At 36.4% G+C, this 26388-nt stretch overlaps 1 long non-coding RNA gene and 1 pseudogene across 1 annotated transcript; one reads left to right on the top strand and one right to left on the bottom strand.

The window, feature by feature from the left end:
• Positions 1 to 5397: 5397 nt before the first annotated feature.
• On the bottom strand, positions 5398 to 8603 carry LOC113294907 (annotated as a pseudogene).
• An 8075-nt stretch (positions 8604 to 16678) lies between these two features.
• LOC113297865 lies at positions 16679 to 18012 on the top strand. Its single transcript, XR_003333811.1, has 2 exons — positions 16679 to 17283; positions 17408 to 18012. It is a non-coding gene; the product is annotated as an uncharacterized LOC113297865 (long non-coding RNA).
• Positions 18013 to 26388: the final 8376 nt, after the last annotated feature.

Raw genomic sequence — 26388 nt, 5'->3', positions numbered from 1 at the left:
CGTTCAAACCCGAGGATTGGTTCAATAATACATTGTTCTCCTTATATGATGCATTTTACGTGGTAGTTTTGAAGGACTCGTATTGCATTCATATAAGATGTTCTCGGAGAACATATTCAAATTTGTAATTTTTATTGGATTCAGATTATATTCAGGCAGCCACCTGACTCGATTATATTAGGTTTATCAATCCTTTATGTGTTTTTAGAAATTTGGTATGAACCAAAAATCTGGATTAATTAGTTGATGATACCAACTTTTATAGGTCTCTTGAGGAGTCCTTAAAAACACAAAAATCCACGTTTTAGCAGCATAAATTCTATTTTTTTTTCTTTCTTAAATCTGCAGTTACAATTATGTTAGCATAAACTCGTCTTTGAGATAGACTAGAGTTATTATTTTGATGCTTGTTCTCTGTAGAACTTATATAGTTGGGTTAGCATCTACATTTACGTCAAAAGTTGTACTCTTTTCCCTTCGTTTTAGGTTTTGTCCCATGTGGTTTTCCTAACAAGGTTTTAACGAGGCAACATCTCGCTGATGTTATTTTTTCAAAATGTTGATATTGTACTCTTTTTCCTTCGTACATATATTTTTTTCCCGTTGGGTTTTTAATGGCAAGGTTTTAGTGAGACAAATTATTCAACATGGCGGTCATCCAAGGGGGAGTTATATCAAATTTTAGTTATTTGGTGGATTTCCACTTAACTGGGTCATTTTGTTAGACCAAGTTAACATAAGAAACCCTTAGGAATTTGGATGTCATTGTGATCCACATAAGGCATGACTACAGTTACAATTTTATTCACTTATGATAATGTATCTACATCTCGGCCCTTTGTTGAAGAGACTACATCAACTATTCTGCAAATCATCTTTGAGAAGATAACACTCCATGTCACAAGTTTTCAATGTACTTAAAGAAACATGAAGACTGGAGAACACTACTATTAGAAGACTGACACAAACTTCATCAACTGACGAATTTCTTCACGAAAGAACAATAATCTTCTTGCATTCAAGAAATTCCTTCATCAAAACTAGGAAGCCTCGACTCAAAGATTTGCAAGACAAGATTTAAATGAAGTACTTATCAGGGGGAGCATCATAGTAAAAGGTATTTTACTGGACTATCATGTTGTACTCTTTTTCCTTCGCCAAGGTTTTGTCCCACTGGTTTTTTCCTTATCAAGGTTTTAACGAGGCAACATACAGTCCAACTCTGTTCTAAGTTTTCTCACAATTGTACTCTTTTCGCTTCGATCAGGTTTTGTCCCTTTTGGATTATCCTGACAAAGGTTTTAACGAGGCAATTACTTAGATACAATGGTCATCTAGGGGAGTGTTATAAACGACAGTTTGTCATGTAGATATCCACTTTAGTGGGACCCTATTACTTGGGCACCAAGTATGTAATTTTATAAATAGAGTCTTAAACCTTTGTATTCGGTACACGGACTAATAAAAATTTCTCTCTCTCCTTCCCTCTAGATTGTGTCTACTTTTGTCTTTCTTTATTTCACTAGACTTTTTTTTTTTTTAGATATAGAAAATTTCATAAAAACTGCATTGGCCAGGACGGAGTTGTGCCTTCCTCCAACCATTTGTTCCTTTAAGTCTATCACAGTTAAAGGATAATGTGAAAGGACAATAGTCTCACATCGCTATAATCCGCTTAATTAACTTAAAATATAATATGGAAGGGCCGCTCCGCTCATTGCGAATCGGTTTTGAGTTGGATGCCCGCAGATTGTATGAGAGCTAAGCCCCAGACTCAGACCTGCGTACGCCGGGTGTAGGCCGAGTTACTGGCCGAAGTGTTTAACCGATTTTGTCACTTGTACACCCGGGGTGTAGGCCAGTGCCGATACTGGCCGAGGTGTTACCCCCTGATTTAGTCAATCACCTGTGTACACTTGTTACCGATGGACTCGTAACTCGTACGTAGGTCCACGTGTGAGGCCCAGTGACTGGCCTTACACGTGAGGGGGCGTGTGAAAGGACAATAGTCTCACATCTCTATAATCCACTTAATTAACTTAAAATATAATATGGAAGGGCCGCTCCACTCATTGCCAATTGGTTTTGAGTTGGATGCCCCCAGACTTTAACAGATAACCACCGGTAAAATTACGTGAAATATTTGCATTGACTTTTTTTGCTAGAACAAAGCCTCCCTCCCCTGGTTAGCCTTCTTACAATAAAAAATCACACTCAACCCCTTATGACCTCTTCTAACAGTTTCCGTTATGTTCCTAAAGCTGTAACTAGTGGGGTACATTATTTATATGTCTCTACTTTTGAACCCTAATAAATATATCCTTATACAACAATAAATATGTCCCTACTTTTTAATAACCTTATCCATTTATAATTAGATTTTCTTAATACCCTCACCCATATAATATTTTTCTTTATTTCAAAATGGAACAATTTTTTTTCTCTACCACTTCACCACCACCACTAGCACCACAACCACCAACATTCAACTACCATTACACCACCACCGTTCAACAACCACCACCTACCAACCGCCACCACCACTAATATTCCACCGCCACTCCTTCACCACCACCATTAAACCACCACCAGTCCTCCACCACCACTAGTCTGCCGCCGCCGCCACCACTGGTTCAGATATTTTTGTATCAACAACAGTAGTTGATCCAAATAAAAATAAAACCAACAGTAGAAGTTGATCAAGTTTAGGAGATCAACAACGGTAATTGATCAAAAAAAAAGGATCAACAGTAGAAGTTGATCCATGTAAATGGAGTGAACTTGGCGTGAGTCGAACACGCATCATCTGACATGGAGTCAGTCATGCTACCATTGCACCACAAGTTCAACATTGGAAGAAATTTACATGATTTAAACTACAAGCATGATTATACTTATCCAAGGAAATATTGTCAACAATAGGAGTTGTAAGGATCAAAGACAGTAGTTGATCCCATAAAAATTGGATCAACAACAGGAGTTGATCCCGTAGATGGATCAACAACCGTAGTTGAACCCATAAAAAATTGGGTCAACAACAAGAGTTGATCCCATAGATGGATCAACAACCGTAGTTGATCCCATAAAAATTTGGGCCAACAACAACAATTAATCGCATAAAAACATATGAACAACAACAATTGATCATCACTTATAGCTTCATAAACAACAACATCTTCATCTCCTTCAAAAATATTACTTTAATTTCTTATTATTAATCGACAAATCAAGTCATTTTTGTAATTGTGTGCCCATACATAAATGTACTTATCATAAGTTGTAGTGTTAATATATTAACAAATGTATTTCATTTTCCAAGGAAATGAAAATGAGTGATCAAATGATGTACTTCTACTATTTACAAAAACAGTTAGTAAATCTGTTTTCATCACAAGCATAAGCCTAGCTAATTTGCTTCAACTAGTCTAACTAATCCAAATAAGAAAAAAAAAGTATATTCTAATACGATACCAATTTATGCTTTGCAAATAAAACAACCTTCAGGTATCTAACCATCTAATTGTTTTTCTTACCCATCCGGACGTAAGCTAAAGTTAAAGCTAATAAGAGACTAACATTTAATAACGAAGTATCTAAAATAGAACTTTGACAGTTCATGTAGTACCGTTAAGGCTAGCAAACCAAAATATCAGATTAATCTACAGTTACAGAAATATGACACAACTATGTAGCTCAAATTCTTTCATGTGAAAGTTTTTTTGACCAAGTGGTGGTGATATAATTATTATTGGTCATCTTACATCTTACACTAATCTTATCACCTGTACCACCAGTCCAACACAGATATACAACCGCTAAATCTAACGGATCCACCATCAGTACGAAAAACAATCACCAACCCCAACAAACACCATCAGCTGAATCAATATGTGGTGGTGTGTTAAACTAAAATTAAGAACATATACCAAAAATGAAAATCAATACCTAAAAGCAAAAGCTAAATTATATATGTTTCTGACATAAATCAACAATCTCGATCTCAACTATGATCGAACAAAACAAAGAAATTAATTCGGATCAACACTAAAATCAAGTAGAATCAACACCAAAATCAAATCGAATCAACACCAAAATCAAATTTAATATGGAAATAAGTGAGATCTGATTAGGTTAGAACATCCAACATTTCTTCAAATACACATAGGATAACAAAATTCCAAAACGAAAATTTAAAGAAAAGAGGACATAACAAGATCAAAATCGAACCTGAGAATTAAAATCTGAGATATGAATCTGAATCAGCAAATACACCTGAGTTCCAGGGTAATCGATTGATTCATACATCTATTTATAGCGGCGGAGGTGATGAAGGAGGAGGTGCTCATGAATTTATTTGCAGCAGCGGAGTTGACCGCGGAGGAGTTGGTACCGGTGGTGGTGACTGTCGTTGGAGCGAGAAAGAAAGAGAGAGTTTCGATCTAAAAAAAGAATGAAAAGGAGGGTAAATATGAGAAAAATAAAAAACGTTAATGGGCTTATACATGAAAAGGGATATATTTATTATGTGATATAAGGACATTTGTGAAGTCCACCAAAACAAATGATATTTATTCAATTCCCACTAATTAATTAGTGCACTCCCAAATATTACATTCTTATCTTATCTTTTAAATTTGGAGCTTTTGTTTGGACCAAGTACAATTTCATATTCTTCTTCATACGTTGTGCAGATTACAAGGTATATATCTAAGACCAGAACAGAAAGAGTTATCGGTAACACAATGCCTGCATCTTTGCAGATGAATCTAAGAGTTTAGAACATAAGAACAGATAAACATAGTACTAGCATTTTCAACACAAAATTGGTTAAAAAGACCAAAATCAAGAATTCCTGGGTGAAAAAGACTTGTACTTTTTGATACTGTTTAAATGAACAAAAATTAAAAAGATACTGTTCAAATGGACAAAAATATAAAAATAGCCAGGATGTAATCAGTTTCATCCTACCCATTTTCAAATATTTTTTCTTATTTTTAATTTATATCAGGATGCATCCAGTTTCATCTTGCTATTTTTTAAGTTTAAGCCGTGATGAATCCAGTTTCATCCTTGCTATTTTTTTTTGTCCATTTCACCCATACTAATTTTTACTCGTCCATTTGAATCATGTTTTAAATTTTTTTGGACAAATGACCCATTTTCCGCATTTTCAACTTCTCATGAACAATAGAAAGGGTACGTCAAAGTTCGAGTAATGGTCAGAGTAGAATATCTTTGACTGTCAGAAGACTCAGAACGTTTATAGATTTGGTTCCAGTGGGCAGATCGATTTTCTGCTCAAATGCTCAAATGGTTGCACAACTACGTACTCTTTACTAAGAGTAAAACTGATATACCCACCGCACAAAAACATACATGGATCAGAAGCATTGTGCGTTAATCATTATCCATAGACATTTGTTGATACTTATGAACTATCTTGCGGATTAGTGGAACCAGTCCAACAAGAGCTATTTGAAGATGTTGAAAAGTGTTCAAACAAATACTTAGTTTGCCAGTTTTACTGTTATTGAAGTTAGCATAAGCAACCAAGTTCGAACTCCGACCTAAAGGGATTTGGGTTTGTACGCTGCCCGCAATTCCGAGCTCGCCATTACAACTGATGAAAGAGCTTCCAAGTGTTGAAAAAGAACGAGCCAGAGGATTATTCCTGTCTCTCAAGTTCGCCTCTAAGAGCAACTGCAGTGGTGCGAGTATAACCAAAGATCAAAGAGGGAAAAAAAGATCAAATTTTGGGTTTAGTATGGTGTGTGACGCTACAGTGGAAAGACTAAATTTGGTCAGACGTACATTATACGTTCGCCTGGTGTGGGGCGTACACTATACCAACGCCTGATTGGGTAGATTCTAAAAAAAAAATAAAAAAAATGAAAGAAGTGGGGCGGAGGTATAAAGCCCGCCCCACTAAAATGGTTTTGAAAACAAAGAATGGGGCGGGGTACAATGCCCGCCCCATACAAAAATAAAACAAAATAAAAAAATGGGGCGTAGACTTTACGTACGCCCCATGTGGAGCGTAGACTATACCAACGCCTGATGTGGGGCGTGGAATATACCTCCGCCTGATGTGGGGCGTGGAATATATGTCCGCATGGTGGTGGGGCGTGAAGTATACCAACGCTCGACTATATTTGGGTTTAGTTTTGGTCCCAGACCAAATATACTCTGGGTTTTAGTCGTTGATCAAAATTTGATCGATAGTACGTTCCACTACGTCTGTTCAAAAGACCAAATATTTGGGTTTACTCTCCCACTGTGGACGCTCTAAGCTGCCGACATATACAATATCACCACGACCAGTCACTGCACCACCCGTCATAACCAATCGGAGACTTCTGTTAATAATCAGTTGATCTTCTACCTTCACTCCAGTAGCTAAGGCGTCATCCAAACGAGTAAGCGAAAGACCCACAATTGTCTTATTGTGTCTGAAATTGTGAAATCTTGTATCGCTGCAGAGAGTATATACCATTTCCTTTTCAATATCATACCCGATGCTTTTTGCAATAGGCTGCATATCAATAGACTCAAAACTAAGAGTAGTCACTCTCCCTTCCCCATGCTTAATTGAACCAGCCACATCCATCTCGATTTTGGCCTGTTTCCTATCCTTCCTAACCTTCGCACTGAAAGACAAGGGTGTCTTTTTCTTGATGGCAAACAACCTTTCCACATATATAGCATCATGATCAGCATCGAAATCACCACAATTATCATCTGGTTCAGAGACAGGCCTCACGAGCCATTGGTTGGTCAAACCATCATCGTCTTCTTCCTTTGTGTTACTCCCTTAGAATCTGTTGGCTACATCGTCAGACGATGCCTCCGTTTTCTTCATTAACTTCATCAAATTTTTCTCATCCTTCAACTGCTTTTTCATGAAAAGCTTCTCCCTGTATTCTAGCTCATCAAAATAGGCATTTTTCTGAGATTTGCTTAGCTTGGAAATCTGGGCCCTCAGCATTAAATGGAGGCAACTCATCATAATTCGCTTCATCATCCGAATCAGATGACTCATCCGTACTATCTACATCATTGAACTGCTCATCTGGGAATGTTACTTGTGCTCTTGATTGCATAAGAGATGGCAAAAGGACTTTTAACAAAATCAAACTAATAGCAAGAGGTTTTTCAGGTGGACTTGTTTGCAATTTTAGAATCGTGTCAGCTTCTATAAGAATCTTGTACGCAAAAGTGAGCAACAACAAATGAGGTTTCCAAGCCAGGCCATTTGGCAAGATTCTCTGCCCAACCTCATCTGTTCGGCTTGCGTTATGATTCTCCACTAGTAAAACAAGGTTCATGAGAATCGTATCATTGACAGCTTCACCGATAGCTCGCTGGACTACATAAGAGCGCTGAGCGACAAACAACTCATAACTTAAGGCAGTCCTACTATCGCCTTCAGGTGGAGCGCAGGCAGCATGTGTTAGGACCACAATCGCATTAGACCAAATTGAAGGTCCAAGAATTTTGGTGACTGTTCTCAGCAGGAGCATATCACCAAAATCTCGGCTTTGCATGTCTAACCTATCGAGGTACAGTACGATGTCTGGTGGGTTCTTTTCGATAAATCATTTAACAGAATAGAGGATTTTCCCGTTCTGCCGCTGATCTAACCCGCATGCTAGAAGGCCAGGTGTATCAATCATCCGCACCTTTATCCCTTGAAATGTTCCCATCACATCTTGGACCATCTTCGTACCTGTTTCAAACGCGTTTGTGCTAGACTTAACTTCATAAAATATTGAATTAATAGTTGCACTTTTACCTACCCCGGACTTCCCTAGAACCATTATTGAGCAAGAAAGGTCGAGAGGTTTCCCAGATGCCTCGACCTGCTCAGCCATGGCACTTGCGCGGTCGAAGCTAAATGCACCAACACGGCTTTGGTTTCTCCCTTGGCGCTGCTCAGCTAATCCAAGCTTGTATAACACCTCAGCAACAACAAGATTTTGAGAAGTCTCCCCAAGCCTATGCGCAAGTCGCAAGAATTTCATCCCAAGCATCTGGAGAGTTGCACGTTTTTCATCATTTCCCTCTGCCACATCATTCCCAGCGTGTTCGACAAGCATTGTTTGCCTCGGTGGTTCAGTTCCTTGCACTAGAGACTGATGTGATGCACGAGCAGGCTCCAACAATGGAGATACATTTCCAAGGCCAACAGGACTAGTAGGAGAAGTAAGATTAGCAGATCGTGGACGTGGAACGGGGTGAGCTACAGACTAACTTCCACTCTCCTTAACCTCGCTGGACTCCTTCATTTTGGGGTTTTATTTATTGTCGTGTTCCCTTTCTGTCTCATGCTCTTCAGGATCTTTCACCAAAAGTGTAGTTCTCATCTCCATTGCAGCCACACTGAACTCGCGCAAGACTTTATCGCTTATGTCTTGTTTCTCTGCTGGCTCATCTTTTGAACCCTGCTCTTCCAAAATTTCGACGACGCTTTGAATTTCAGACTCCTCTACAGCCATACTTTGCTCACCTAACTCTTCAACTTGTTGTTTTGCTTGCTCGTCTTTAGAACTGAGCTTTTGGATGCTTTTAACCACACTTAGAATTTCCGTCTCCTTTCCGGACATAGTTGAAACACCCCCCTGTATACAGGGCAATGTATCCACACAATTACACAAAGAAACCTAGTCTCTTGCTCGCAAACAACTCTCTCTTTCTCTCTCTGGCCCTGGGTCTCAGAAGTAACAACCCCACTAGCTCTTTTAACCCCAAAATTCTACAGCTTTCTACGTTAGGTTGTCCAAACTGCAATTAAAACCAAATCTTCTTAATACGGAGTATAATTTTAGAATTCGCGTACCAAAGTACTTCGTTCAAATTTAGGGTTTTCAAGGCTTAACACAACAAAAACCGGGAGTAAAAATTGAGCAAAAAGAAACTATCCAACCTGGTATTGGCAGCAGAAAGATGAGACGTTTTTTGAGCTCGACAGGAGAAGAGCTTTCAAGCTGTAAACGACAAGTTGTTCTCTTAAAGGTGGGTAAACTAGAAGTTTCTTTATTAGCTTGTAGAACAAGTACCACCATGAATGAGTTTCATTAACAAAGTGGTTAATTATAATAATATTAGGACAATATGGAGTACTAGTTGTCTTAGGATGTCTTTCATCATACGTAGACAAGTTTTCAGTAGGTACATATATAGTGCTAGCGAGGGGACTAATTGGGCCTGTTTGGGCCTATGGGGTGTAATGACTCGAAGAGACCTGTTTTGTGGCATACCGAATTTTATTTCGAGGCATACCGAATGCTACCAAAATAGGGTCACTAAATAAAAAAAATACCATCATCCCTTATCTACCCTTTCTCATAATGGCATACCTACCCTTATTTAATTAGTGTTAATGATTATGATTAGTTTTAATAATAATGATTGATTAATAATGTTAATAATTGACTAAGTTAAGTTGTTAGTGTTATATTGGTTAAAAAAATCTGATTTTTGAGTGAGAGAGTGGGGTTTTTGATAAAGGAAGAAGAAGTGGAAAAAACTAGGGTTTTTGAGATTTGGGGGATTTTTGTGATTCAAAATGGATGATTCAAATTATGCGGGAGAATCTTCATCTCGTAAAGACAATATACTACACATCAACTACAACAATGATTCGGATTTGGCCAACTTTTTGGATTATGAGAATGATTTTGCTAAAACTCCAACTCAACCTCAACCTAAAACTCATGATGATGGTTTTTATGAGCCAAATCCAGAGAACGAATACATTAATGAAGAACCTTCTGCTAATAATACACAAGTATACTCGTATACGACTGTTTGTACCCTATTAAAATAGTATACGTGCATGCCGCACAAGCTATTTAATATCGGTAACCCGTGGATTTATTGAGGAAACCCACATGGCTTATTGAGGAAGCCCAATTGGTTTATTAAGGAAACCCACATGGCTTATTGAGGAAGCCCAGTTGGTTTATTGTGGAAACCAACACGTGGGTTTATTTAGAATGATTTTTTGGGCACTACTCAAAAATGGAGGGGGACTACTCTTCATTTTTTGAGTGGATATTAGAAGTAAATTTGAGTCACCCCTTATCTATTTTTTTAATACCAAACTTTCCCTTGGTAATAAAATTAGTTAGTATAATGATTAGCGAGATTAAATTAATAAGTTGATTTTTATTAAAAGAAGAATTATTGGGTGGGGAAGAAGAAGATGATAATGAAGATGAGGGTTTTGGAAAAAAAAATAGATCTTTTCCTTTAAGAGCCACAACAAGAGTACGATGTTTTGGGTACTCACGGATACTTCAAATTCAGTTAATGGTGCTTGAATTGGCCAAAACATTGCTAAAAATGAACAATTTACAAATTGATTTCGGTTTGGTTAAAAAAGTTCGACTACGACATCTGAAAACACAGGTAGCCGAACTCAGCTTTAATGGAGTTCTTTCTTTCAGAGAAAAGTTCGGTTAGGAGAAAAAAATTGCGACGTAACCGAACTTTTTGTGACGAAACCGAACTTTTTGCGACGAAACCGAACAAAAAGTTCGGTTGGGACATTTCTTTTGCGACGTAACCGAACTTTTCTTTGAAAACAGAAAAAACCTCCATTAAAGTTGAGTTCGGCTAGCTCGACAAAGTTTTTCACATAATTCCTAGCCGAACTTATCTCTGCAACTTACATTTTCAACTCATTTTGATGATTACTTCTCATTTTTTCAACCAAAAACGAAAGACAAGTAATGGGTTTGTGAGAATATATTTGTTAATGATTTAAATTAAGCTATACATATATAAGTGGTGGTGGTTGTTGGTGGTGGTGGTAGAGGTGGTGGAAGGTGATTGTCGGTGGTGGTGGGTGGCGGTGGTGGGAGGAGATGGTGGTTATATATATATAGGTGGTTATTAGGTTGGTTTTAAATTAAATTAGGTTAAGGATAGGTTAGTCATTTCCACACTTTAGGACACCCCTTATAACTATAGGATAGATATTTTTATCACTTAGTAGTCCCCCACCATTTTTGAGTAGTGCCCAAAAAATCATTATTTATTTAGGAAACCCACATGGCTTATTGAGGAAGCCCAATTGGTTTATTGTGGAAACCAACACGTGGGCTTATTGAGGAAACCCACATGGCTTATTATGGAAGCCCAATACGGTTTATTGTGGAAATCGGTGAGTTTATTGAGGAAACCCACATGGATTATTATGGAAGCCCAAACGACTTATTGTAGAAGTCATTTTGGGATAGACACAAATATTGAAGGATAAGTACAAATCCAGGTGGTTATTTTGGATAACTACAAATCTAGGGTTATTATGGAACCAGATTAGGGTTTTTTGCATATAAATAGAGGCCAAAATCCAACTCAAAGGATATGTAATTCTGGGTTAGCTAACCATACCACAACTATTGTAATCTCATATCAATATAATAATTCTCCCTACGGGGATTCATCCGTGGATGTAGGCATCAATGGCCGAACCACGTTAAATTCTTTGTGTCTATTTATCTTTCATGTGTTTTTACCCAAATTTCAAATCAAATCATCATCACAATCGTGTTTTGTGCCTAGGATTTATTTTGGGTACAAACAACGACGTCTAATCTATCTTTTTCAGCTTAAAAATTAAATTTTTCCAAACTTCTTCGGAGTTCAATACTGGATTCGGTTGTAATATAAGAGCCGAACTTTGCGCTGGAAGAACAGTTCGACCATTGTATATTAAGCCGAACCTATAGTTTTAAAAAAGTACACACAGTTCGGCTTGTTCGATCTCTTTCACTGGATGGCCGAATCTATTATTTTCTTTGTGTTTTTTTTTTTCAAGTTCCAGTATATTGTTCGGCTCACATTATGTCATCGAACATATCTAAGTTCGAAGTTCGGCCCTAAATGTACACTCACACTATGCGACGAACTTCAGTAAGCTTAAGGTTCGGATTTTGACTTACATTTCGAATGAGCCAAACCTATCTTTACTCGGAGATGTTCCCAGGTTCGGCTCTAGTTCCAAATTTTCATGGTTTTACATTTGGCGACTTCACCGGCCTCTCCTTATAGGATTAGGACACAGATCCACCACCTTGTTCCATCGATCACCACCTCCCAATCCTTGCTCGAACACCACTACCGAAACAAACACCGAGCTGTCTCAAAGAAAAATGGCAGTGGAGAGAAAATCCCAAACAGACCGATACCAGAATCAAATCTTCCAGATCTGAAAGGAACTCTCATCAATCAACATTCTAACATATCTGCTCTAGAATCTCGAAATATCAAGAGAGTTTTGAAGAAAAACCTCACTGGCGTACAAACGACGTTTTCCTGAAGAACAACTTTGTGTCGGTGACGAAAAATTCTCATCAGCAGCAGCTCACTCTAAGAGATTCATGAACAAAAAGCGATAAAAGATAAGTATCTCACTCCCAATACTCTTTATTTTGATTGCAATCTTCAAGTTTTCAACAAGAAACGATTTAAAGAAATCTAGGGTTTGTAAATAAAAACCTAAAAATCTGTTTTCCATCTTGATAATTTGATTCATTTCTTAATTAGATTACAGATCTATAATCTATTCATCTTGATCTAACTTCTGAGAGAAAAATCTCACAAAAATTTCAGAAAATTTTTCATGAGTTCTTGATGAAATACTGATCAAACTTTTGATCTATTATCTTGATTAAAAATCGATCTCTAGATTCGTATTCAGCATCTTTGGGTCTACATTACCCATATAGTCGATTTCATTTTCATTTTTCGATCTAATATTGAACTTATGACTGTTCTTATGAAGTTTAATGATTTTAAATCAGAGTATATTGAGCTGTTTAATAAAGTTACAGTGAGATAATCATGCTTCTAGTAGCAAGAATTTGTTATCTAATTCTGTTAATGACTCTCTTTCAAAAAAATTTGAACAAAACCACCATTAATGGCGGAGTTGTTATGTCAAAAGGCAACAGAGGTGAATTCTCCAAAGAGCAACTTACAAACTCATCAAGCTTTACAGCTATTGAATCAAAAGACAGAGCTTCAGAGTCTCAAGCAGACAAGACATGTATGAACAAGATCAACACATAATCGCTGGAGCTATATCAAGTTTAAACACAACCTGGTTGTGAATGATAAAGAGTTACAGTACCAAAGCTTCTTTGAAAGAGCCAAATGCTGTGAACAACATCAACTCCAAAGACTGCGAATAAAGCTAAGTGCACATCTATCTCAATTTTGAATTATCTTTTAATGCTTGCTTATAAATGCAAATCTGTAGATTCAAATGCCAAAGCATGTTAATATGTGTAAACTGAAAATCGTGCTTGAAAGTTGTAGATGACCCATAGTGTCAAACTAAGATCTTTTAGAGCCTATGAGCTTCAATCCGTCAAGACTGATCTGATGCGATCTGTATAGCTTACAATAAATCTGTTGAGCATAATATAGAGCTTCTCATAAGCATGATAGTTTTAATGACCCTGTTCTGTATACAAAAAAAGCATGACTTGCCTATTGACATGAATGCTTTTGAACATTCCTGAGTTTGAATAATGCATATAGAAACAATTCTTAAGGAGTATAGAGTGATTATCCTGTATGATACATCTATTGAGGAAAAACTCCTCAATGAATTACAACCACAAGTTTTATTTTCCTAGCATTTACATTTTCCATGAATATTATTTCCTAATGGTAAATCTAGCATTATATCTTAAAAGCACAGCATGAATGCATAGCTTGGAACATCTGTTGACCTGCGAGTAGCACAAACAATTAAGTGCAAACCTCTACTTGCTTCAATTTACTTGACTACAGCCTTTTGAAACTCAATGAGCTGTGAATATTAAGCTTATGAATGCTTTACACTACTGAGAAAAAGTATATTCAAATAGTTGAAATCGTAACAGCATATGCAACACATTTGTATGATATGAACTATGTATCTAATCAAATTTTTATCTCCATCTCAATATCAGATCCAATGTTCTACAGTACATGTAATGACTGGATAATGATGAGAATGAACTCATTCCATGAATTGATATCTCAAAGAGAAGCAGTAGCTGTCATCAGCATCTGTGAAAGAATTAAACTCCGACGAGATAAGTTTTCACTATCTTTTCAGCATCCTAATTGTTATAACCTAAGCATGATTCTTAATTGTCATCTGTAAATGCTTGAATTATGAACTCTCTTTACTGCTTCAAAGCATGTTAAGCACAATATCACATGTTTGCAATGAAATCCTTCTTGAAAGCTAGGGAAAAAATAAGTTTCTTTATGGTGATGAGCTGAATGTCTCACCTTAAGCATGTTGAATTATAATCTGAACTATCTCTGATCTGTAAAAGCATGAGCTTGCTTAGCTAGGTACAACTGTTGCTTGTAAATAAAATATCTGCATATTGAACTAGATGACTAAATTCGCTCAACTAGTATCTACCATGTATATCTTGCTTGAATAACACAAACCTGCTCGTTACATCTCATACATTATTAGCTGACCTATTGCTTTTGATTGCATCTAAATGACATGTACAATAATGTTATATCTGATAAACTTGAACATCATCTACACAGCTTGCAATATATATGTTGCACTAAATTTATCTCATTAAGAGCCAGAGAAATATATCTTGCGGTATTTCAATTTTAACTGAGCCTTTCTATAACATTTGCTATATGCAATGCTGTAGCTCAAAAATTGCACATCTGTATCTGAACGGCGCGTCTTAAGCCTAGCTGCAAAAAGATCGTGCAAAAAAGTTTGCTTGGGCACAGTCTCTTTGACACCTTAGCTATCAAGAGTAGCTGCAAGTTCACAACATGCACACAAACCTAAGCGCAATTCAATCTTAATCTTTTACTATCTTTCAACGCTTTTTATGCTGCTATAACTGAAAATTGGTGTAGCATACTCACTTACTGATATTGATTCAGGAAATACATTTCAAATGTTGAAATCTGATCCACCTGAAAAACCAAAGAGCTACCAAATGATGGAACTGTTGTGGAGTTGATAAAACATCAACATTATTCCAAATAGAGCTAAGTATCATTATCTGCATCTACATCCTTGCTTAGGCAAATCCAAATCAGACTCAAGATTCTCGTATGTCTAACTTTGACTATTATAACTAATTGCATACCTGCGCATATGACTCCAAGCATGTCCCAGTATACCTTATATGTGCATATACTTGTTGTAAATCACTAAATCACTCACTCGTTGATTCCAGACCGAGGAAGTCCATAATTTTATTGCTACGAGAATAGTCCCACAAGTGCACAATATCATCTTGTGTTGTTTTTTATTATTATTTGAATGCTCTAAGATGAGCGAATGCCCTGAGATGGGTGACAGCATAAGAAAACTCCAAGATGAGTTGATAGCTGAAAAGAAAGAAAGATAAGTGACCAAGGACCCCCTCCAGAACGAGGTGATGAGGGGCTATATTGCTCCCTTGGATTGGAAGTGATTAGCAGCTGGAAAAACTCTCCGATGAGGACTCCGATGAGAGGAGACTGCCTAAAGTAAAACGTCCCAAACTCCCCCAAACTCCAAAACTAGGAGGGAACAAGTCAAAGCACTTGTAGTTGAAATACGGCAAGAATAGCCACTACTTGCCAAAAGCTTGTAGCCACATCAAAAGCCACGTGAGTATGAGAATATGAAGCTTTTTTGCTAACAGATGAGGGCCCTGAGAATATGAGCATAAATCTGAATATGAGCATAAATCTCTGAAAAATATTAGAAATGAATCGCATCGCTGCGAGAATCTCCAAAACATAAGGGGAAAATATTGTTAAAAAAAAGGGGGGAGGTAAGGCAGCTGGATCTAGCGCCAATAAAAAGGCTCTAGTCTTACCTTAAAAAGAAAAGGGACAAACTATTTCCATCCCACACGAACAGTCATCTCTAATCTTACCTTAGAAAGAAAATTTCGCTAAACGCATGAGCGCATAATGACGGTGTCAATAGCGAGCCATGCTATAACAAATTTCTGAAAGTCAAAACAGGAGATCTTTAATCTGATTACGTTTGTGCGAGTTCAAATGAAAGAAAACGAAAGCAATGAGATCTTTAGAACCGATGAGAAAGTGATTACTGATAGTGGTGGGTGCATCGCAGCAAAATTATCCAAAAGAGGAAAATTCTTCATAATCATCCATAGCAAAGACGATACAAATTATAAGTCGTACCGTAGCGAAATTCCAAGAAAAAAGGTGTAGATTCTTTTATGAAAAACAAAGACACCAAAACAGAGTGTTGCTTGCTTTGGGACGATAGAGAGCTAAAGCGATGAGAATACCTCAAAATGAGAGGAGCCTAAAACATACACTCCATTATGAGTGAACAGAAGCGATGAAGAGCCCATACGCTCCAACATAAGTAAAAAAAAAGAGTGGAGCGACTATACACTTAAGAAAGAGATTTCTGCCATTCATATAAGTGAAAACTACTGTAAGACCCATTTTCTCAGATTTTTCAACTGAAAAACCCTCGGCAAAAAAACTTCATGGTCGCACCCATTCTCGGTGATAAAATTATCCACATACCCATATTTTAACATTTTATGTTTTTTTTGTTTTTTTTTTCTTTCGCATCTCTTCTATAAACAAGAGATATAACAACGAGAACACCATTAATAACGTCTTTTTTTTGATATCTTTTTATCTAATTCAATCAAAACCCTAGAAGACATAACCTAAATTCAATTCAATCTTTCTTTTTGTAGCTTCAGATTTTAATGATTTGATTGCGGGTGTTTGTTTTCTCCAATTTGATAAACCTCATTTTAGATCTGGAGATGGGTGTGTTGTTGCTTGTGATTTCAAGCTGAAATAGACGGAGAGGAGATGACAAACACTGCTAGAGAGAATGAAGATTGCTACTGTTACTGCGAACCGGAGATTGATTGAGGTGGATTCGAGATCTGAGAAGAAGGAATCAGAAATGAATTTGTTGCTTCTGGTGACGATTCAGATGGAGTTTTGTTGTTGATAGAGGAGATGTGATTGGGTTTTGCTCAGTTGAAGAGTCAAAGAAGAATGTTTATCAGTTTATGTATGTTGCAGATTAGTTGAATATTCAAAGAAGAATGTTTGTTTTGTCATGTTTTTTGATGAACAAAGTATATCGAAACTATCTTCAGAGGGGCATATGCGAGATGTCAGAGGATACATTGGCTTATGGAAAATCGTTATCGTGAGAAACTTGCCATATGTTTACATGCATAGAACAGGAAAGGTGCCGAAATTTTTATCTCACCATCTCTTTCCATCTGCTAGGTAACACACCTCCATGATCTTGCTTTGCTTCATGTCTGTTTACATTGTCTTGTTGCTTATGCTCTCAGTAGAGTTCATTTCTCAAATGCCTTTTGTATGTACTTACCATTGCATCGATCAATAGATGGAGTTTGAACATTACAAGCACCAGGAAGAGCAAGAGCTAGTGTTCGACTAATTGCAATACCTAATGCGGCACCGACACCAGTATTAAGGATTGAGCAAAGGCACTCTGGTTGTGTTTGAACCACACTAGTAAGTTGTGAACAACAGGAAGATGATGGGGTTGAGGAATTTCATGTTATGTAGGTAAGACAAGGTGTCATGCCCGTGATCACATTTGTACAACTAGATTGAGCCGTTACATGTGTCGTGAATGCAGTCACAAGGACTACTAGAAGAACCATTTCCATCATTCTCAACGGAGCAGCCATTTGAATGAATATGAAAAGAGAAGAAAAGAATGTTGTAGGAAAATGTAAATGAAAAGGAAAGTGTCTAGAGATTAATTGTTAGAGGAAATGTCGGTTTGACTTGGAGATAAATGTGAGAAACTGTGGTATTTATAAGAGAAATAGTCCTGTTCATGAAGCTTTATAGGCAACAGGGTCATCGTCAGTTAAAAGATTGGTGATTTTTGGTCACCAAACTTAGGATTTTAGTGATGAAACTAAACAGAGTTTACAAAATCACTAGCTACTGCCTACTGTACAGTAGGATTTAACTGTCTGTACCACTACCAACCTTACCTAATAACATCATTTAATTAAAAAAATGAGATTAGTTAAACTGTTAGTTCAAGTAGTTCAACTTCAAACCCAATTTCATATCTAACTTTTTTGCCCCTCCATATATATATTTTGCAGTTAACCTTTTCATTTACAATCATCTCTTTTATCTCTAAATTCCCACAAAAAGAAAGAAAGAAAAAGTACACTGATTCTTTTTTTTTTTTTTTTTTTTTTTTTTTTTTTTTTTTTATCTTTGCAGATGTATTTGGTCATATTGGTGTTGGTTATTGATCATAATGGTTGAATAATCTGTTATGCAGCTATGAAAATGGATGCATAACCTGTTATGCATCGGCAGTCCAGAAAACGGTTGCATAGCACGTTATGCATCAACTTTTTCGTCACTATTGAAACCAACAAAAACAAAGACTGCACAACTTGTCATGCACTTACAATATTATCTGCATAACTTGTTATGCAGTCGTGAAAATTGATGCATAACCTGTTATGCATCCGAAAATATGGCTGCATAATGCATTATGCATCTAGAAATTTGTTGCACAATCTTTTATGCATCGAGAAATTAGATGCATAACCTGTTATGCATCCGAAAATATGTTTGCATAATGCATTATGCATCAATTCTTTATGTACGCACTAAAATCAACCAAAACAATGGCTACATAACTTGTTATAGATGCATAACTTTGTTATGCAGATGCATAATTTGTTATGCAGTCGAGAAAATGGTTGCATAATTCGTTATGCGTCTGCAGAATGTGTTATGCATCTTTTTTGGTGGCTGCATAATGGTTATGTAGTCAGTTTTCGAAATTTTACCTAAAATGATGATCACCTCCGATTTTTTCGTGATATTTTTTTTGATATTGTTGTTTGTACTCGTTGCGTAGCTCTCTTAAAAAGATTTCCAACGATATAAAATTTGTAAAATTCCAAGGCGCGGATTTTGAGATATGTTATATCCAAGTTGCGTTGCCAATTATACCCCTGATGCATAACCCGTCATACGGATGCATAATCCGTCATGCAGACATTTTTAATAATTTCATATAATTACCGGTGTCACGGAAATAATTATGAGTGTCACGGTACCTAAAATTAATTGTGGATCTGACAATGAAAATATTTTTTTTTTTTGGCATGCGCCTAGTTTTCCCTTCATATAACTCCATGACAAGGATGACAATAATAATAAGTCACACCGTAGCGAAATTTCAAAATAAATAAATAAAATCCTCTTATAATACACCAAGACTTGGTGTTGTTTGCTTTAGAACAAGAGAAAACGGTGAGAATACACCAAGACTTGGTGTTGCTTGTTCCAGAACGAAAGAATAAGAAAGCACAATGTGACTCCTAACACAAAAATCATACATACATAATCGGAACGCAAGTTGTTAAAAAAAAAATGGGGGAAAGAGAACAGAATTTATTCTTCTTCAAACACCAAGTGCTGCTACACATAGCCACCTTCAGATAATACGAGGAGTATGAAAACAAATTAAGTTGAGCGAAGACTATCAACCTACTCGCCATGTCATGGTAATAAAAAAAAAAAAAGAGAGAAAAAAGAACAGAAATATAAGGAAAAAGATGATACAAGAATAATAATGACGTGGAAGAGTAGACTCAAAACGTATGAGAAAGAGAAAAGCAAAATGGATTCATCAAAAGAAGAAGGGCTTTTTAATAAAGTGGCCATGTTTTTGTAATGTATTTCACAAAATGGCCGTTTTTTTGAATGTTTATATAAAGTGGCCGAGATTGACCTTTTCCATCAGTTTTTTTCAAAAAACTGTTAACAGTCGTTAAATACACGCGTGTCAGTTAACCTCCTTAGTAAAAGACAGTTTAACCCTCGGTGAGTCAGTCTGGATTGGTGAGTCAACTCGCCTGAGCCATATTCAAGCCATTATACTCTTCACCCGTGCACAGTCCTAGCATACATCTAAGTCATTTCTGTAGCTTCTCTGCAGCACAACAACACATTGTTTTGTTATCTTGGACCTGCAACCCATTGCAATTTCATTTCAGCTACACCGACACCTATAAGCTCCACTAAAACCACATCAACCTTCAATAACACCACAAACTCATATACTACAATTCCAACACCACCAGAACTACTTGATTTCTCTTCAGCCAAGACTCATTCAAACAAAGCCATCCTCTTACTCTCCTTCTCATCTTAACTGACATCGAACCTAGTTATAACACTAATGTCATCTCAGTTTCATCTTCCTGTAAGCAACAAGAGAAACAAATCAAACCCATTAATCCTTGCATTTTGTTGAACTTAGAACCCCTGCAACAACTTCATGATCACAACATGAGCCAACAGATGCAGCCACTTCTCATTTTCTCCCTGTAACAACCACCAATTGCAACTGCACCTGCAATTTCATTTCAGCAGCAACATCTTCTTAGCCAATCAACCACAACAACTCTTCTTCCTTTCTAAAAACAACACCACCACATGAGTTATCATCTCAGCTCAAAACTACTCACAACTTGAGCTCAACTCAAGCAACTTTTCATAACCTGGTTATTGCTTGGTTAACAACTATCCATTTTACATCCTTGCCAGTGACTACCAACACCTGCTCATCATAAACTAAAGCAGCAGAACATCAAAATCTCTTAATACTTGTCAATTTGAATTCAAGAACAAACCCATTGCTTCAAATCTGTCACAAATACTCAACAACTACTTGAACTGCACTTCAAACCCTGATTTTTGTCAATCTCCCCAATTTCTTTCATGTCTTATATATATTCCATTTCACATCATCTCGACAAACCCTAACTTCCTAGTTCATCAAAAACCCATGGAAATCAACATTCACAGCTTCTTCTTATCTTCGAACACGATCCTGCATTTTTCTCTTCTTGATTTCTCTTCAGCCAAGACTCATTCTTCCTCTTTGTTCTTCTCTACATCGTTGATTCAATCACAACTGCAAATTAAGTCAATTGATTAAACAAAAAAAAAAAGAAAAGGAAAGAGCCCCAAACCCTAGAATTCAAACAATCGAAATCAATTGATTTCACCATCCAAACATGTGTTTTCATTAAAGACTAAGTTAATTAACGTGTGGGTTCTAAAATTCTTACCTGGATTTTGATTTCTTCATCCCCGATTTCAACTTCATCTTCGATTTGTACTTCAGCTTCGCTGCTGGATCCAGCAAAACCCTAAAAACTTCAAAATTGCCAAATATCACTAATAAACCATTCTTCTTCTTCTTCACTAATAACCACATCTTCGGTATTGACTGCTTGTGAGATCACTTCTATTTTCATCAATCATCCGAGTTCGACGAGAAGAATTGAGATACAGAGAGAGACAAACATAAACAAGAAGAAATGAATGAAAAGAAGAATCGATAACATAAGGGTGAGGATGTAGTGGTAATTTTAAGCCCCATGATTGACTAAGTCAGCTTGGTGGACCATTTTGGTGGGACCAGGTGTTATATCTAACAGAAAGGCCACTTTATAAAAGATTTAAATTTTTTGGCCGGTTTATTAAATATATGGTAGGAAGCTGGACACTTTGTTAAATTGCCCAAAGAAGAAAGCAAATGAAGTTTTCCGAGAACAATTAGAGAGACGTCAACATACACGAACAAGGCAATGGATTCCAGTAAGAAAATATGATAGACCCGGCATTAAGGCAAGGTTACGTTATTAAAAAAAAAAAAAAAAAAAAAACGCGACTTGAGGACTAGACACTTAAACCAAGTGGCGATACTGGAATACTATGAAGACATGCTAAGATACAAATAAATAGCGAGCGCATAATCCATGACATGAATGGTACCAAACTACCGATAGCAAGTTATGCTATAAATTTTTTTCCAAAAATCAAAAGAGGAGATTATTAATCTGATAAATATGCAGAATACCTGAACGCATAATCCACGATGAGGATGATATTAATACCAAGACAGACACAAATTTTACAAGCACTCTTTGGTAAGGGTTACCTCGTATAGTCCACTCCAAGAGGAAAAGAAAAACAACCCAAAAATACATGTTGAAATCAAAAACATGAAACTCCTCTAACTAATAAGGTGACAAGAATAAAAGCAAGAAGCCCTTCTGAAAGATGAGAGCGTAGGACAAGCGGATGAAGCTTCTCTTGACCAGTGAGAGAATTAAGTGTGAGTACATGTATCTCTTTCAACAGACGAGGGCGTAAGAACACCACTAATAGTAAGCTCTGCATTATCGATATCCCAAAAGAAGAAAGAATTAATTCAAGCTAAGACTAGAGCGCCTAAGCGTGTCTGTTACAAGGACACCACTAATATAATCACAACACAGAAAAAAAAATAAAAAAAATAAATGAACAATTACCAGATCCTGAGCATAACAGACATCAAACAAACAAACAAAAAAAAAAAAGGCGTAAAACCTGTGCTTGTTTAGTCATCTCCAGAGCATAGGGTACATAGCTCGAAAAATTTAGTTGAGATGAGCAAAGCTACTTGGTCACTAAAGAAATAACAAAAGCCGCAAGTGTTATACACCTCATGTTGTTTGAATCGATCCTCATTATCCAACACGGAGTTGAGACCCTGTAATGATTGGATAAAGCAGAAACTGCTGGTATGTATGAATATATATGGGTGACTTGGCTTAAAAATCACAAGTCCTTCCATTTGCACTTTGAAACGCTCCCCCAAAAGAACTAACAGATAACACAAGAAGACAAGCTTCCACCAAAAGAAGCATCGTGACAACTTCACAACATCACATACACGCCCTTCATATATCCTTACATGAAGAATTAACACCTTTTCCCAAACACACGCAATCGATAAAGCGTCCCGCATAAAAGGAAATCGTTCTTGCAGAGAGCTTTAACTCCTAATTATCCAAGCCGTTATCAGGAACTTGATGTAATGAATATTTGCTAGCCAAGAGATCTCAGTAAAGTTGCAAGAAAATAAAATTGACTATAAGTTGATATATCCAAGCTTCAACTTGAGGACTAAACTCTGATCACGATGAAGAAATATACTTTGACGCCAGAGATAGGGGACTGAAATTTTCACGTCTTTGAGAAGGCGCACTTTGTTGATTAATACATTTACCTTAGTCACCAAATGGTGATGATTAATTCCTTGGTTGATTAATCCCATATGTACTGAGCATCACCAACTAACCTTCACGTTAAGAAAATTTGGCCTGGAGACATGGGAAATTATTCCAAGTAGCGATGGTATTATGAGGAGACGCTAAAAGACTTAAAGATGGTGCAAAGACGACTAAGTCTAGAGTTCACCCATTAGAACCATCATCTTGTTGTATGTGTGATATATATTATAGAAAATCGTAGAAGCGATAACTGTATTGCTATCGGAAGAGAAACACTAAGTGGTATCTAGCCCACATGGCCACTTGATAAAATTACAGGGCCATTGGGACCGACCAACATTATATGACAACATGAACATAAGCTAGGATGCAAGCGCGTGCAACAATACTAATTCACAGTTTCACAGATAAAAGTTCTAAATGACTCATGGATGAAGATTGCAATTATTAAGGAAAGAAGAGAGTTGAAACCGCCAAGGTTGGGGAATTCCAGTACGTTGCAAACTGCCACAAGAGAAAAGGAGGCGTGATGTCATGAGTATTTTGGAGCATGTGACTGCTGGATAGACTGATCGCCTAACCAAACCGTCAGGGGACTTAATGTAGATACCCCAAAATCATGAGAAGGGTATAAAAATAATTATACCCATGAGACTAGTCATTAGTGCGCTGATAGAGCATAAAACGCTGAAATTACACGTCATTGTAAAGGATTTGGACTAGTTAAAGAGGTTTGGTCAAAGGGTCAATCTGTCTTGAGAAATTAGGAATATCCACTACAAGAAAAACTGGATTAAGCAACCTGGCAGTTTTGGTTGCAAAAGCCCATATTGAGTCGCTCTAACCGTTATAGCGACTTAATTTGGCTCTCGCTCTTGAGTTGCAAAAGGTGGGATTTCTATAGGTCTAGAGCAGCTAGGCACTCGCTCTAAATATGTTTCAACTACCATCAGCAATTAACTAATATGATTGCTTTAAATTTATTCCAACTATCCTAAAGTGAGACGCTCTAAATATGCTCCAACTACATCAGCGGCTAACTAATATCACTGCTTTAAGTTTATTCCAATTATCCTAATCGAGTCGCTCAAAATATGCTTCAACTGCCCCAGCGGCTAACTAATATGATAGCTTTAACTTTATCTCAACCATCCTAGTGAGTAATATGTTAAGTTGATAAAGGTTTAGAGCGACTTAACTGACCAATAATCGGTTGCTCAGGGTTTCTGAAGTACAAGATATCAGACGGTCCTAATTTGAGCTTGTCTAACATTAGTTGCTCTAGTTATTGTCTAACATTAGTTGTTAGTAACATTAGTTGCTCTAGTTATTCATCAGCAGGGAATGTTCCGGTTGGTTAAAAAGTTTTCAGGCAAGTTTTGACTCGGATGAATAAAAAATGAAATTAAAATTAATATACAAAGCAAATAATTAAATGCAAATAAATGTATTTTCTTAATCAATGAATTTACAATATCATTTATTAATCAAAAAATTTACAATCTGCTTGACAAAAATTAAATAAAATAAAATTCGTTTCTTTGGAAAAAGAAATTAGAAGAGGAACAACATTGATACAACCATTTCAACTTTGAGAAGATTAGAGTTCTTTGAAATATCACCGGACAAGCTTAAATACACAGATCGATTATGCAACTTGATATCATTCAATCTGTTCTTTTAGCTTTTATCTCTGATTTTGAGAGCAATAGAGTTCTCGTTTCAGATCTTAATTCCTTCCTCCAAAAATTGGTCCTGCATATATACAAACAAGCAAATCCAAATTAGAAGTATACACATTAAGGAAATCAAACTTAAGAAAAAACAGGATCAAGAACTAATCAACAAACGAATCAATAATACCTGATACTTTTGTACCTTTTTCAAAGCTTAGATTAGTGGAGCAAACCAAATCAGATTTTTTCATTCTAAACAAACAAAAGGCCAGACCCATTAAAAAATCAAAAACTATGACAACCATAACAACATAAAGAACCAATCAATAAAACCCATAAATTTGGTACCTAATTTAAAGGTACCCTTCAAACACTCTTGTCTGTGAAATAAATTTGTTCATTATAACAAATTGCTGAACACCACTATTACTACAATCATTGCAGACTACTAATTTCTGAAAAATTGATTAAGGCTCTTTGCCAATTTCAGATGAACAAACAAAACTAATTTCTGAAAATCATCAAACAACAAATAAAATCACTTGGATCTAAATAAATATAACCCCCAAAATGAAATAAAAATGAAGAACAATATGAAGCAAACCCAAAAGGAAACTCACATGCAAAATGAAACCCACTACTCAATTCTTAATTGAAGGAAAACTCAGCTATTAATTCAACATACGACAAAAGTTCAACATGAAAAAAAACATAAACTCAGTTGAATAACTATAAATCTCAACTCTTCAATAATTAGAGTTGAAATCAGTAAAGGTTCAACATTTTAAAACAAATCCCTAACTGAACAAGGAGGAAAAAAACAATCTTCAATAAAGTAATATTCCAAACTCCTCAAATCATCATTAGAGTCAGAATCTGTTACAAGTTTAATCATCTAAACTAATTTAGCAGAAATTAAAGATAGATCACATTGAACCATCTAAATCAAAGTAAAAAGTCAACCAAAAATTGAGACAATTGGACGGGAAAAGAAGTTTAAAGAGCGATTCAAAAAATTAATCAGGTGTTAGTGGTGTTTGTTCAAACTTCAAAGAGAGAGACGTGAAGGCGGTGGATTTTTTACTGTGAGATCTAGTTTAGAAGGAGAAGAGGAAACAGAGATGAAGATAAGGCAGAGAAAGGAGGCGGAGAGAAAGAGGTAGGGGTAGGTTTTTCCATTCTTTAGGATTAATTTATAGGGTAAACAAGATGCTCCATCTCGAGAAATATCTAACGAGATCCAGGGCCCAGATTATTGCATGCATATTTTGCACGTGCACTTGAGTTCTAAATTTTGGAAACCCAACCATTAATATGGTGAGATATGTACAAAGCCCATAATTAATTATATTATTATTAATCTAGTAATAATATCCGGATTAGTTATTATATTCCCGATTTTTAGTTTGCAAAATTTAAAGTTTTCTAAAGTCAAAGCTTCCAAAAATTGTGAGTGATTCCTAAATATTCCATAAATTAAGAAATAAACGATTCTTTAAAATAAAAAAACGCGAAATATCTTACGCGAAATATCTTTTCTAAAAAACTTAACTAATGGGATAATAAATGAT

This window comes from Papaver somniferum, chromosome 7 (genome assembly GCF_003573695.1).
Source record: "Papaver somniferum cultivar HN1 chromosome 7, ASM357369v1, whole genome shotgun sequence".
NCBI lineage: Eukaryota > Viridiplantae > Streptophyta > Magnoliopsida > Ranunculales > Papaveraceae > Papaver > Papaver somniferum.
This window is presented reverse-complemented; position numbering and strand designations above follow the sequence as displayed.